A 15,470-nucleotide genomic window follows, 5' to 3' on the forward strand; every position below is an offset into this window, starting at 1 on the left:
ATTATACTGTATAGGAAAAAGTTGAAAGCATTCCTGCTAAGAACTGGAACACAACAAGGATGCCCACTCTCAACACTTCTATTTAACATAGTATTGGAAGTCATAGCCAGAGCAATCAGATAAGAGAAAGAAATAAAGGGGATCCAAATTGGTAAAGAGGAAGTCAAACTGTCACTGTTTGCTGATGACATGATTGTATACCTAGAAAACCTTAAGACTCATCCAGAAAGCTCCTAGAACTGGTAATTGAATACAGCAAAGTTTCTGGATACAAAATTAAAGTACACAAGTCAGTAGCCCTGCTATACACCAACAGTTTCCAAGCTCAGAATCAAATCAAGAACTCAACGCCTTTTACAATAGCTGCCAAAAAAAAAATAAAATAAAAATAGTTAGGAATATATCTAACCAAGGAGGTGAAAGACCTCTACAAGGAAAACTACAAAACACTGCTGAAAGAAATCATAGACAACACAAACAAATGGAAACATATCCCATGGTCATGGTTGGGTAGAATCAATATTGTGAAAATGACCATACGGCCAATAGCAATCTACAAATTCAATGCAATTCCCATCAAAATACCACCATCAGTCTTCACGGAACTAAACGAAAATCTTAAAATTCATGTGGAACCAAAAAAGAACCCACATAACCAAAGCAGGACTAAGCAAAAAGAACATATCTGGAGGCATCACATTACCCAACCTTAAACTATACTAAAAGGCAATAGTCACCAAAACAGCATGGTACTGGTATATAAATAGGCATACAAGTCAATGGAACAGAATAGAGAACCCAGAAATAAATCCAAATACTTACAGCCAACTGATCTTCAACAAATCAAACCAAAACATAAATATGAGAAAGGACATCTTATTCAACAAATGGTGCCAGGATAATTGGCTAGCCACATGTAGGAGAATGAAACTGGATCCTCGTCTCTCACCTTATGCAAAAATAAGCTCAAGATGGATCAAAGACTTCTATCTAACATCTGAAACCATAAAAATTTTAGGAGACACATTGGAGAAACCCTTGTAGACATTGGCGTAGGCAAAGCCTTCGTGACCAAGAACCCAAAAGCAAGCACAACAAAACAAATATAAATAGATGGGACTTAATTAAACCAAAAAGCTTCTGCACAGCAAAAGAAATAATCAACAGAGAAAAGTGACAACCCACAGAGTGGGAGACAGTCTTCACAATCTATACATCCAACAAAGGACTAATATCCAAAATTTACAAGGAACTCAAGCAAATCAGCAAGAAAAAAACAAACAATCCCATCAAAAAGTGGGCTGAGGACATAAACAGACAATTCTCAAAAGAAGATATACACACAGCCAACAAACATATGAAAAAATTTTCAACATCACTAATGACCAGGGAAATACAAATCAAAACCACAATGCAATACCACCTTACTCCTGCAAGAATGGCCATAATCAAAACATCAAAAAAATAATAGATGGTGGTATGGATGTGGTGAAAAGGGAACACTTTTACACTGTTGGTGGAAATGTAAACTAGTACAACCATCATGGAAAACAGTATGAAGATTCCTTAAAGAACTAAAAGTAGCTCCACCATTTGATCCAGCAGTTCCACTCCTGGGTATCTACCCAGAGGAAAAGAAGTCATTATACAAAAAAGATACTTGCACACTGATGTTTATAGCAGTGCAATTTGCAGTTGAAAAAAATATGGAATCAGCCCAAATGCCCATCAGTCAACGAGTGGATAAAGAAAATATGGTAAATATATATACCATGGAATATTACTCAGCTATAAAAAGGAACAAAATAATGGCATTCGCAGCAACTTGAATGGAGTTGGAGACCATTATTTTAAGTGAAGTAACTCAGGAATGAAAAACCAGACAGCATATGTTCTCATTCATAAGTGGGAGCTAAGCTATGAGGAAACAAAGACCTAAGAATGATACAATGGACTTTGGGAACTCGGGGAAAGGGTGGGAGGTGGGTGAGGGATATAAGACTACACACTTGGTACAGTGTACACTGCTCAAGTGGTGGGTGCACCAAAATCTCAGAAATCACCACTGAAGAACTTATTCATGGACATAAATAAATAAATAGGGAAAACCAGAACCAGGAAAAGTACTGTAATTCTCTTGTGAGGATTGAAGCTTAATAACATAGAGACATTACTGGTTCAAAGGAATATACTGATGTCAAGTTGAAAGCAAGAGCAGAAAATACTGACACACGGAGTAGAACACTGAGGTTCTAGTAACCAAGGAAGGTGAAAATAGGAGAGAAGTTGTCACATTTAATCAGTTAGTCTTATTGTGGCTGTTGCAGTTACATGTGAGTATTCATGGCATTGCACACTGCTAACAGTGAAGAACTCTTGCAAGTAAAATAAACATTAACAAGTTTACACTCATAATATACTTTATGCAAATCCACTGAGTGGTGTTCCAAGAAATGACAAGTTTGGGAAGCAAAGTAAGCCCTTACATTGACAAGTTTGACATATAATTCTTTGAGGTACTGCTAGCTTTGCTAGGAGATCTGAATGCTATGTAATTCAAATACTACCCAATCACTTTTGACTGGTGTTTTCTAGTGTCTGAATATTCACTACAGGCTACAGTTCTCTATAACTATGATTAAACTTAATATTTCTCATATATTAAACAAAATGTTAGATATTTAAAATAACGAGCAAAGCATATAAAAACTATTGAAAGTTTTTGTTGTTGTTGTTGTTTGTTTTTTTTGAGACAGAGTCTCGCTCTGTCACCCAGGCTGGAGTTCAGTGGCGCAATCTCGGCTGACTGCAACCTCTGCCTCCCAGGTTCAAGCGATTCTCCTGCCTCAGCCTCCCAAGTAGCCGGGATTACAGGTGCCTGCCACCACGCCTGGCTAATTTTTGTATGTTTTAGTAGAGACAGGGTTTCACCATGTTGGCCAGGCTGGTCTTGAACTCCTGACCTCAGATGATCTGCCTGCCTTGGCCTCTCAGAGTGCTGGGATTACAGGCATGGGTCACCGTGCCTGGCCAAAAGTATTTTTAAAACAACTTACAATTTCAGGAATTCCCAGAAATTCTCAAGAATTACTACTTCTCATTTCTGAATCCCAAAGACTAATATTTATTGGGAATTGGGAAATACTACTTGAGATAAAAGTTGACTAAGAGAACTTCCCTGCCTCTTTGAAGTTTAGGAGACAGATGAAACATGGAAACCAAAACTTCCCTGCCTCTTTGAAGTTTAGGAGAGAGATGAAAATATGGAAACCAAAAAAAGTATTACAAGAGTTAAGATAAAATTCAATTTCGGACACAGTGAAGACACAAAGGCAAAAGACACACAGCAATTATGCCCACAGAGGTCTGGAGAAGGCTTTATAGCAAAGAACATGAGATCTTGAGAAGGTAGCAAAAACTACCTTCTAGATAGAATAAACGGAGATATGAGACTGCGGACAGTCTCATACAGAGGCAAGACTGCAGAGGCTGGGGTCATGAAACATCATGGGTTATTCAGCAAACATTTAGTAGTTTAGGGAGGAAGGTGGAAAGTTTGATGGGAGACAGGAAGAACAGAAAGGGATTTAATTCAGGGAAGATCTTCTAATGAAAGGAAAAGCCTCCCAAGAATCTTAAGTGGTTGACTGACATGATCAGATTTATATTTTTTAGAAAGATCCCTCTGGAGGACACATGGAGGATGGTTTCAAAGTGTGTGAGACTAGAGATTAGTACTGCAACAGTTAGGTACATCCCTAAACAATACAACTCTATCCGTTGTTAAAGACTCACACATACCCAACCTACTGTAGGGTAGAAACCTGTAAGAGGAATTGGGAATGAAAGTGAATACTAAGTATAATGGGTAAAATAACAAGATTTTAAAACAGAGAGTAAGGCAGTCATGATGTTTGTTGATTGTATCATGAACTGAAGAGTATAATAAACTCAAGCCACTATAGCTGAGGTACCTAGGAACAAACAAACAAAAGGATGGCTATATCTTTCCTACTGATAAATTAAACTACATTGGCCCCAAGGCTGCCTCCATACTTTGAGTCCTATGTAAAGAACTACAACCCAAATTAGTACATAAACCCAGGAAAAGCTAATTAGAAGTATACTTTTGTAATAAATATCTGAGTCTCAGCCAATCACAGCAGCTGAGCTTCAGTCTATCACAAGCAGCCAACTATCAGACCATGTTCAAATAAGGCAAATGCCTAATTAAAATAAATCAGGCTGTTCCTGTACCTCACTTCTGTGTTCTGTCCATAAATGCAGGCTGCCCATGTCTCAGAGCAGAACCCTCTGAACCTCTACTGGTTCTGAGGGCTGCACAATTATAATGCAACTCATTCTTTGCTCAAATGAACTGTTAAATTTAATTTGTCTAAAGTTTTTCTTTTACCACTATTCTTTTCATATAATCACGTGAAATAAGAGAAGAAAATCAATGGTAGAAAAATTCCCTTGTATAGTAAATCAAATTGTTAAGAAGTGTAATTTCTTTAAAAAGAGATATCTAGTTACTTTATCACTGACTCTCAAATACTCTGTACAACTTTATTCATTTTCTAAAGAGTCTTGTTACCCTCATGATCCATATCAACCTGCAATTCAAAATACCATAGAATTGACAGAATTGTTTTGTCTATAAGTAATGGTCTTCATGGTTATATATTTTTTCAGATTATATTTGGGGAAAGCTATTTATTAGGGGAATATCTATGAATAATAATCAGTCTTTCACAAGCCCAAAAGCTCGGATATCTCCCTCCCTCATGATCCCATTGCTGTTGATAGTGTTATGCAGATTTTGTAAACAATTAAATCTGTTCGCATGCAAACAATTTTGGTTTAACCATGAACAACAATAAAGAAGTTCATATACTTCTTTTATGTAATTCACGATCTACCCGTGCTCCTTTTAAAAGCACACTAATATATCCTATTATGTATTCCAAAGCTGTTATACGAAAGTGAATGTTCTTTTCAAAATTTTTTTTGACATGCCACTGGAGCAGCTCCAGAAAAAAATTAACACTTTTGGGGAATTTTACTGCATCCCTTTCAGTAGCCAAAAAGGAAGCGGGTTGGCGGGGGTTGGGGGGGGGTGAAGCCAAAGATTAAAATAAATGCATTATTCATTTTTAACATGGTAGGTTTTCTCTCATTCTTCATTGTAATAGCTCTAGAACTAATTTTACTGTTAACACTGAATTTTTAGAGGGGTGTTGTATAAATCATTTTTTACAAAGAAGGAGACTAAAAAGATTTTCTGCTCACCATCAGTGCACAAAATTGAACAAGTGACAATCTTCACACACAATATGCTTCCAATGAGCATGCTCTTATGCATCAAAGAGGAAACAAAGCATTTCAGGATTAGGTTTGTAAAAGGATTGTTTTTGAAAAAAATAAAAAAGCATAGAGCAAATTTCAGAGTGGAAAAACATCAAAGACTTCTCAATAGTCAAATTCATCACTACATTTAAGGCAACATTTAAAGCAAGACATCTGTGTTATTTATATAATATCAAAAAGAAAAAGCACAAAGGTAGACTCAAGACAGATAAAGAATCCACCTCTTATGCCAAAAAATATTTCTTATGTTTGTCTCTCTAACAGTGTGCTATTATTCTGGCAAGGCAAATATGTTCTAAAAAGGGTTATCATGTTTTGTACGATGCTGACGAGCGCAGCTTTTTCATGTGTCTTGCTTAATGCAGCTAAATACTACGAATGCTATTCAGTCATCAGAGATACAAAGTACCATTCAAGTTTAGGAAATTACTAGACTCTTTCTTACAGAAACACAAATTATTATCATGAATTGTTTTCATCTTCCTGCCCAATATCCAAACCTTATAATCCATTCTATTTTGCTCTCACACCGTACCATCAAACACTTTTACTGCAAGCAGTAAGTATGAGAATGCAAAATCTAGGGAAGGGTGAAAAGAAGTGAAAGAATGACAATGTAAAGGAGGGGAAGCTGACATGGAGAAGGAAAAATAGGATTCAACACTCTTGGATTCAGTTATTAATTCTTAACAAATGTCCCCAGGGAGCTCACCCAGTATTTCTAGACCAGATGGAAAAAACAGTATGGTACAGCATCTCTATCCCTAGACCCAGCTGTCACGAGGAATAGAGAAGCAATCCCAGTAAGGAACTAACATCTAACACCACACTTCATGTGCACTGTGCCATTCATATACAGGCTGACCTCAAGATGGTGACCGTTTTGTTTGTTGGTTGGTTTCTGTTTTGTTTTGCTGGTTTCCTATGTACATGCCTCTGTTTTTTATATCAATCTTTGACCTCTCTCCAAAGTCCAATCATGCATTTCCAGGCCCTGCCAATGATCTCCTTTGTACCTTTAACTCAACATTCCCCAAAATCATTCATTTTCCCCTAAACCTGAAGAAAAAAAACCTCCACCACTTGACTTTTTCCCTGTGGCTGGCAATACCATTCTCTCAGTCCTTCAGACTTTACATTTAAAAATGATAACTGAGTTTTCCTTCTCTCTCTTCATCATATCAAGATCTTGCTGGCCGGGCATGGTGGCTCACACCTGTAATCCCAGCACTTTGGGAGGCCAAGGCGGGCAGATCATGAAGTCAGGAGATTGAGACCATCCTGGCTAACACGGTGAAATCCCATTTCTACTGAAAATACAAAAAATTAGCCAGGCGTGGTGGCACACACCTGTAGTCCCAGCTACTCAAGAGACTGAGGCAAGAGAATTGCTTGAACCCAGGAGACGGAGGTTGCAGTGAGCCAAGATTTCACCACTGCACTCCAGTTTGGGTGACAGAGCAAGACTCCGTCTCCAAAAAAAAAAAAAAAGAAAAAAAAATCTTGCTAAATTATATAGCCTAAGAGCAAAATATTTGTCAAAAGTAGATCCCCTTGGCCAGGCGCAGTGGCTCATGCCTGTTATCCCAGCACTTTGGGATGCCGAGGCTAGCAGATCACGAGTTCAGGAGATCGAGACTACCCTGGCCAACACAGTGAAACTCCATCTCTACTAAAATACAAAAATTAGCCAGGCATGATGGCATGTGCCTGTAATCCCAGCTACTCAGGAGGCTGAGGCAGGAGAACCGCTTGAACAGGGGAGTCAGAGGCTGCAGTGAGCCAAGATCAAGCCACAGCACTCTAGCCTGGCAACAGAGCGAGACTCTGTCTCAAAAAAAAAAAAAAAAAAAGTAGATACCCTCTTTTCCAATTTATGTAATCCCATTCCAAAGTCTGGATTATCCAGGCCTCTCACTTAAATAGTCACAAACACCTAACTGGTCTCCCCACCTTCAATCTCTTTGCCCCCAGATCATCATATCCACCGCTATTAAATTAATATTCCTATGGCGCAACTGTGATGCTCCCCCTCCAATGCTCAAAAATCTTCAGTGAATTCACAATTATTGAAAATATTTAAAATCTTTTAACCATGAAAATCAAAGGTTTTCATGATCTCACCTCAATCTCACTTTTCAAAATGATCTCACACAATCTCCTTATATACTCCATGTTTGAATCACTGGACTACATATTATTAAGTGAAATGTACCTGAGCTTGCACATCTTGTGCCTTTATTCACACTAACTTTCCCTCGTTTGCTGTGATAGGCACTGTGCTAGACAGTATGATACAAAGATGAATAATAGATCTTATATAGGTTCTAAGCTTCTTAGAGAAGCATGAGCTTTGGAATTAGATAGGACTAGGGTTTGAATTCAGATTCTGCAGTTGCCAGCTGTCTGATTTGGGGCAAGTTCTTAACCTGAGAGACAGCTTTTTGACCTGTGAAATGATATATAATTACATCTACCTTGGAAAGTTGCCAGGATATAAATTACATATTTTAAAAGCGTGATATGGTAGCTTACATTTAGGTATGTCTTCCTTCTGAAATATCAACATTAGCTTCCCCAAGCAGAATGCACTGATGACACTAATGAGTTCGCCCTCACCTGCCAAGATCCTGAGTTAGTATAGACAGAGAACAATTGCAGCTCTCCTCTACTCCTTTTCTCCTTTGCAGAGACAAATGAGAGTGACCTCACAGTTCATGCCTCATAATGTTTGCTAGTCATCTTTTCCATTCTCCAACACCATCCAGGCAATAAGCATCAATGTTAATGAGCTGCTGGACAGCTTTGTGAAACTGACTGAAAGAGCCAGATAGGTATTGGTGTCCTACATAGGCAAATAATGTACTTTCCCTTTAAATGTACTATTTTTATATAAGGTTCAAAACTTACTTCCTGTTGCAATGACAGTGCCCAATTGTAGTATGTTTTCCACTCTATGTTACTGCTTACTTCAATGGGAAAAGAATAAATTTACACTTTGCCATATTATGTAAACATGGAAAACTGAGCTAACACTGAGCTAACTGGTGTCATGTTCTTAATCGACTCTAGTGATATTTTAGCACCCTTTATAGATTGGCCCCCTGGACTCCTAACTGCCCTTAATCCAAGTATGTATATGTGAAATAACCTCAGGGGTGGGCGGGAGGGGGAAATGGGTTATTTAGACAGTGTTTCAAGAAGTACAGCAGTTACAGTTTCAATTCCAGAAGCAGTAGGTACCCAGGCATCCTGGATAGACTGTAAAAGAGTAGTCAAGAAATCCTGGCAGTTATCAATGATTAGAAGCCAAGTAAAAGCTGCAAGTCATAATTGCTGGAAATTTGTTTACACGTAACAGTACTTTCAAAGGAAAGTAAGAAGCAGAGGGAAAAGGGCTTGATACAAAGCAGACTTCTGAACCCAAGTACTTCATAGTAGGAGGAAAAAGGAGGCTGAAACTAGCTTAGAAGTCATCTAAAAAAGAAACATTTAGTGGGTCTTTATTCACTCTAAATTAGAGAAATTTTTACTGAAACCTATGCCTCAGTCTAAACTTCACAGTGAACATGTGTGGAGATTTGGCTATCTAGAATCCGTTTCTTACTTCTTTGGGCAACAGCATCCTTATTTCATTTTAGAGAATTCCCTCCTCTCTATTGTATCCAGGTTTGGTGGTGTTACAAATCAACATGCCCTGTGCTCCTCTAACCAGTAATCATCCAAGCTATGCCAATAAGACTGTCTCCAAAATTTAAATCTAAAGTGGAGTGGCTTAAGAATGGAAAAGGGTAAAGTCCCAGAAACAGCGCTCCAACAAAACTATTATGAGTATCTTGCTGTTTAGAAACCCTGAGCCTGGTCTCTAGCTTTTACTTTAATTCTGTTGACTACCCAATAAATCTTTCATTAAATTCCTTTCTGCTTCCTTAACTAGACTTGGTTCCTATTGTTGGCAACCTAAGAAGCCCTCATAAGGAATTAAAGCCATTTTGCCTAACTTTGTCCCTGGTCTTTCCAAATGAAAACTACAAATATTTGAAAACAAAACTACCCTATAGTTTGTTGAACAGTTTTTTTATGGCTCTATTAGAGAAGTATCCAGCATACTTGCATTTTTCAAACACACAAAACTTAAAGGGTGCAGTTTTGTTTACTTTTCCTACCTCATTTTCAGCAGTATTCACTCTATTCCCACTGTTTCCTGCCACACTTCCCCATTACACAGTTTTCTTCATAATTGGACCAAGGTTTACTCTAGTAACATTAGCTGTATTGATTTATTTGTACATTTGCTTTCTCGAGAACTTAAGTAATTTGAGTAGCTCATATTCTTGTTTACACGTTCAATTATCTTCTACTCCTTAGCATTTTTGATGCCATTGCCTCTTATTCTAGTATCTTTTCCCAAAAATGCATTACTGTATTAAGCACAATGTGTCCAAAATTAATTGTTAAAGGTATGATACCACTATTTGTTCCCCCAGGACTCTTCGATGAAATAAATTAGTAAAAGAAAATCTAAATGTATAATTTATAAATTTATAGAAATTTAGAAATCTGAAAAATGTTAAGTGATCACCTAATCTAAGGCTATAATTTTATAGATAAGGGAATTGGTCTCCCTAGGCCATTATCCTTGATTCCAACATCTCCATTGATTTATTTTGGGTTTTATGTGTTTTCTGTCATTGCAAGGGGGTTCAGGGAAAAAGATAGCAATGGTATATGTTTGGTAATCCTTCTTAAACAAGAGGAAAAAGAGAAGCAATCTGACATCCCAACTTAAATCGGTGGCAACAGTAATCTCACAGTAATTTAAAGGTCAAAGTTTACAGTTATCTTAAATTTTTCTTTAAATCTCCTTCCTATTCACCTGGCCACTGTAAAGATTAAATGAAAGTAACTCATAGCCTACAAAATGCTATATGAGTCAAGATTTTGTTAATATTGCTATTCTTCGTCCTTTCCCTTCCCAAGGCACAAACATAGAGCCATCATCGCCTTACATCAAAATTAAAACACAAACCAATAAAGCCCCCATCCCCTCCCCATTGCAACCCATCCTATAAGACAACTTTTTGTACTAGACTTTCAATTCTTTCAAAATTTTAAGAAAGAAATAACACCAACTGTGTCGGTCTATTTGCACACTGTTGATGAAGACATACCCGAGACTGGGTAATTTATATAGATGAAGAGGTTTAATGGACTCACAGCTCCACGTGGCTGGGAAGGCCTCACAATCATGGTGGAGGGTGAAAGGCATGTCTTACCTGGCAACAGGCAAGAGACAGAATGAGAGCCGAGCAAAAGGGGTTTCCCCTTATCAAACCATCAGATCTCACAAGACTTACGCACTACCATGGGAACAATATGTGGGAAACCACCCCCATGATTAAATTATCTCCCACTGGGTACCTCACACAATACTTGGGAATTATGGGAGATACAATTCAAGATGAGACTTGAATGGGGACACAGCCAAACCATATCACCAATATTACACCTATTCTTCCAGAGAACAGGAAAATAAAAAACACTTCCAAATGTGTGTTGTTGTTGTTGCTGTTTTGAGGCCAGGATAGTATTAATATCGCAACCTCACAAGAAAATTGCAAAAAACGCAAAGTCAAAGGCAAATCCTACTCGTGAACATGAGTACAAAAACACCTGAACAAAATATCAGCAAATCAAATCCTGCGATATATAGAAAGGATAATAAACCATAATCAAGCTGGGTCTATTCTAATAATGTAGTATCATTTACTACAGTAACAGGATGAGGGAGAAAAATCATATGATTATCTCAATAGATGCAGAAAAAGCATTCTATAAAATTCAACACCAATTAATGATTTTTTAAAAAGAAACTAGCAAACTAGCAATAAAATGGAACCGCCTTGGACTGATGAAGCAAATCTAAAGCATTCAAAAGTCAGGATAATGGTTGTCCTTTGGGAGTAGTAAATGGAATGAGTAAGACAAGAGCTTCAGGAGAGCTAATTTCTTTATCTGAATGCTTAAAACTCAAACATGGCAAGTTTATGAGAATTTACTGAGCTGTACAAATATAGTATGAGCACTTTCTTCTATGTATATTGTACTTCAATAATAAAAAAAAGCCTACAGCAGTCATAATTATGAAATAATAAAAGTTTTCTTCTTGCAATTGGAAATTATACAAGGATGCCACCAACACTGTTGTTCTTCAACAATTTATTGGAGGTCCTAGGCAGTGCAATAAGAAAAAGAAATAGAAGATAAAGGACAACAAGAAAGAAATTTCATGCAGAAAATCCCAAAATAATCTACAGATAAAGTATTACAATAAAAATCTACAACAAGATCATTGGATTTCAGGTCAAAATAGAAAATCAATTGTTTCTATATATCAGCAGTTTTAAAAAAAAGTTTTTAAATGATACCATTTATAACATTAAAAATACCCAACACTGAGGAAACTAATGGAAGATATGCAAGGTCCTTATAGAGAACACTATAAAACATTTTTTTTTTAATTTAAGGAAGAGGCCACGTATGGTGACTCAAATCTGTAATTCCTGCACTTTGGGAGGCTGAGGCGGGCAGATCATTTGAGATCAGGAGTTCGAGACCAGCCTGGCCAACATGGCAAAACCCTGTCTCTACTAACAATACAAAAGTAGCCGGGCATGGTGTCAGGCTCCTATAATCCCAGCTACTCGGGAGGCTAAGGCATGAGAATAGCTTGAACCCAGGAGGCGGAGGTTGTAGCGAGCAGAGACTGCGCCACTGCACTCCAGCCTGGTCAACAAAGTGACAGTCTCTCTCAAAAATAAATAAATAAATTTTAAGGAAGAAATAAATGGAGAGATATAGCATGCTGATGAAAGAGAAAATACTGAAAATGTCAATTTCCCCAAATTGTTCTATAGATTCAATGTGATTCCAATCAAAGTCCCAGCAGAATTTTTGTGGAAATTGACAAGATGATTATAAAACTTAATATGGCAAAAAAATCAAGAGAATTTTGAAGAAGTGGGAGGAGGTAGGTACACCATCAGACAACTAGAATAATTAAGACAGTATGGTATTGGCACAAAGATAAATGAAACCAATGAAACAGAAGAGAGTGCAAAATAGACTTACACATACATTTTAAAAGATTGGGCTGGGCACGGTGGCTCACACCTGTAATCCCAGCACTTTGGGAGGCCGAGGCAGGCAGATCACATGAGGTTGGGAGTTCGAGACCAGCCTGACCAACGTGGAGAAATCCCGTCCCTACTAAAAAAAAATAAAAAAAAATACGAAATTAGCCAGGTGTGGTGGCACATGCCTGTAATTCCAACTACTCGGGAGGCTGAGGCAGGAGAATTGCTTGAACCCAAAAAGCAGAGGTTGCAGTGGGCCAAGATTGCGCCATTGCACTCCACTGTGGGCAACAAGAGTAAAACTTAATCTCAAAAAAAAAAAAAAAAAGATTGTACTGCAGGTCATAGAGAAACAATGATCTGTTCAGTAAGTGGTGCTGGTTCAAATAAATTTCAATAGCAAAAAAATGAAAACTGCTATATACCTCACATCATATAAAAAAAGAAGTTCTAATAGATCTATGAAAAAATAATAAAACATCTTAAAAGTTTACATAAATGAATAACTCATCACCTTTATGTAAGCAAAATTTTCTTTTTTTGTCCTTCTTTAATTTCAACTTTATTTTTTCTTGCCTTTTTTGTAATTTCAACTTTTATTTTAGATTCAGGGTAGATGTACAGATTTGTTACATGAATATATTGTGTGATGCTCAGAATTAGGGTACAACTGATCCTATCACTCAGGTAGTGAGCATAGTATTTGATAGTTTTTCAACTCTTGCTCCCCCATCACTCCCCTTTCTAGTAGTCCCAGTTTCTATTGTTGCAATCTCTACATCCATCAGTACCCAATGTTTCGCTTCCACCTGTAAGTGAGAACCTGTGGTATTTGGTTTTCTGCTCCTGCATTAATTCACTTAGGATAATGTCCCCCAGCCACACCCATGTTGCTGTGAAGGACATGATTTCAATTTTTTCATGGCTGTATAATATTCAACTGTATATATGTACCACATTTTCTTTTTTTTTTTTTAAATTTATTTACTATTATTATACTTTAAGTTGTAGGGTACATGTGCATAACGTGCAGGTTTGTTACATATGTATACTTGTGCCATGTTGGTGTGCTGCACCCATCAACTCGTCATTTACATCAGGTATAACTCCCAATGCAATCCCTCCCCGCCCCCCCATGATAGGCCCCGGTGTGTGATGTTCCCCTTCCTGAGGACAAGTGATCTCATTGTTCAGTTCCCACATATGAGTGAGAACATGCAGTGTTTGGTTTTCAGTTCTTGTGATAGTTTGCTAAGAATGATGGTTTCCAGCTGCATCCATGTCCCTACAAAGGACACAAACTCATCCTTTTTTATGGCTGCATAGTATTCCATGGTGTATATGTGCCACATTTTCTTAATCCAATCTGTCACTGATGCACATTTGGGTTGATTCCAAGTCTTTGCTATTGTGACTAGTGCCACAATAAACATACGTGTGCATGTGTCTTTATAGCAGCATAATTTATAATCCTTTGGGTATATACCCAGCAATGGGATGGCTGGGTCACATGGTACATCTAGTTCTAGATCCTTGAGGAATCGCCATACTGTTTTCCATAATGGTTGAACTAGTTTACAATCCCACCAACAGTGTAAAAGTGTTCCTATTTTTCCACATCCTCTCCAGCACCTGTTGTTTCCTGACTTTTTAATGATCGCCATTCTAACTGGTGTGAGATGGTATCTCATTGTGGTTTTGATTTGCATTTCTCTGATGGCCAGTGATGATGAGCATTTTTTCATGTGTCTGTTGGCTGTATGAATGTCTTCTTTTGAGAACTGTCTGTGCATATCCTTTGTCCACTTTTTGATGGGGTTGTTTGTTTTTTTCTTGTAAATTTGTTTGAGTTCTTTGTAGGTTCTGGATATTAGCCCTTTGTCAGATGAGTACATTGCAAAAATTTTCTCCCATTCTGTAGGTTGCCTGTTCACTCTGATGGCAGTTTCTTTTGCTGTGCAGAAGCTCTTTAGTTTAATGAGATCCCATTTGTCAATTTTGGCTTTTGCTGCCGTTGCTTTTGGTGTTTTAGACATGAAGTCTTTGCCCATGCCTATGTCCTGAATGGTACTACCTAGGTTTTCCTCTAGGATTTTTATGGTATTAGGTCTAACATTTAAGTCTCTAATCCATCTTGAATTAATTTTCATATAAGGAGTAAGGAAAGGATCCAGTTTCAGCTTTCTACTGATGGCTAGCCAATTTTCCCAGCACCATTTATTAAATAGGGAATCCTTTCCCCATTTCTTGATTCTCTCAGGTTTGTCAAAGATCAGATGGCTGGAGATGTGTGGTATTATTTCTGAGGACTCTGTTCTGTTCCATTGGTCTATATCTCTGTTTTGGTACCAGTACCATGCTGTTTTGGTTACTGTAGCCTTGTAGTATAGTTTGAAGTCAGGTAGCGTGATGCCTCCAGCTTTGTTCTTTTGACTTAGGATTGTCTTGGAGATGCGGGCTCTTTTTTGGTTCCATATGAACTTTAAAGCAGTTTTTTCCAATTCTGTGAAGAAACTCATTGGTAGCTTGATGGGGATGGCATTGAATCCATAAATTACCTTGGGCAGTATGGCCATTTTCACGATATTGATCCTTCCTATCCATGAGCATGGTATGTTCTTCCATTTGTTTGTGTCCTCTTTTATTTCACTGAGCAGTGGTTTGTAGTTCTCCTTGAAGAGGTCCTTTACATCCCTTGTAAATTGGATTCCTAGGTATTTTATTCTCTTTGAAGCAATTGTGAATGGAAGTTCATTCCTGATTTGGCTCTCTGTTTGTCTGTTACTGGTGTATAAGAATGCTTGTGATTTTTGCACATTAATTTTGTATCCTGAGACTCTGCTGAAGTTGCTTATCAGCTTAAGGAGATTTTGGGCTGAGACAATGGGGTTTTCTAAATATACAATCATGTCATCTGCAAACAGGGACAATTTAACTTCTTCTTTTCCTAACTGAATACCCCTG

At 37.7% G+C, this 15,470-nt stretch overlaps 1 protein-coding gene across 1 annotated transcript in view; it reads right to left on the reverse strand.

Moving 5' to 3' along the window:
- The window catches only part of ANKS1B (ankyrin repeat and sterile alpha motif domain containing 1B), a 1,249,898-nt gene that overhangs the window by 1,114,253 nt on the left and 120,175 nt on the right, over nucleotides 1-15,470 (reverse strand). The gene's annotated exons all lie outside the window — the stretch shown is intronic.

Source organism: Papio anubis, chromosome 9 (genome assembly GCF_008728515.1).
Source record: "Papio anubis isolate 15944 chromosome 9, Panubis1.0, whole genome shotgun sequence".
Lineage (NCBI taxonomy): Eukaryota > Metazoa > Chordata > Mammalia > Primates > Cercopithecidae > Papio > Papio anubis.